Below are 222 nucleotides of genomic sequence, written 5' to 3'. Positions count from 1 at the left end.
CAAAGCCAGGCGGTACATTCAGGTTCTGGCTGATGATGCGTTCAGGCGCTCAAAGCCAGGCTGTACATTCAGGTTCTGGCTGATGATGCGTTCAGGCGCTCAAAGCCAGGCGGTACTTTCAGGTTCTGGCTGATGATGCGTTCAGGCACTCAGGGCCAGGCGGTACATTCAGGTTCTGGCTGATGATGCGTTCAGGCACTCAGGGCCAGGCGGTACATTCAG

This window comes from Nematolebias whitei, chromosome 3 (genome assembly GCF_014905685.2).
Source record: "Nematolebias whitei isolate Nwh7 chromosome 3, NemWhi1, whole genome shotgun sequence".
NCBI lineage: Eukaryota > Metazoa > Chordata > Actinopteri > Cyprinodontiformes > Rivulidae > Nematolebias > Nematolebias whitei.
This window is presented reverse-complemented; position numbering follows the sequence as displayed.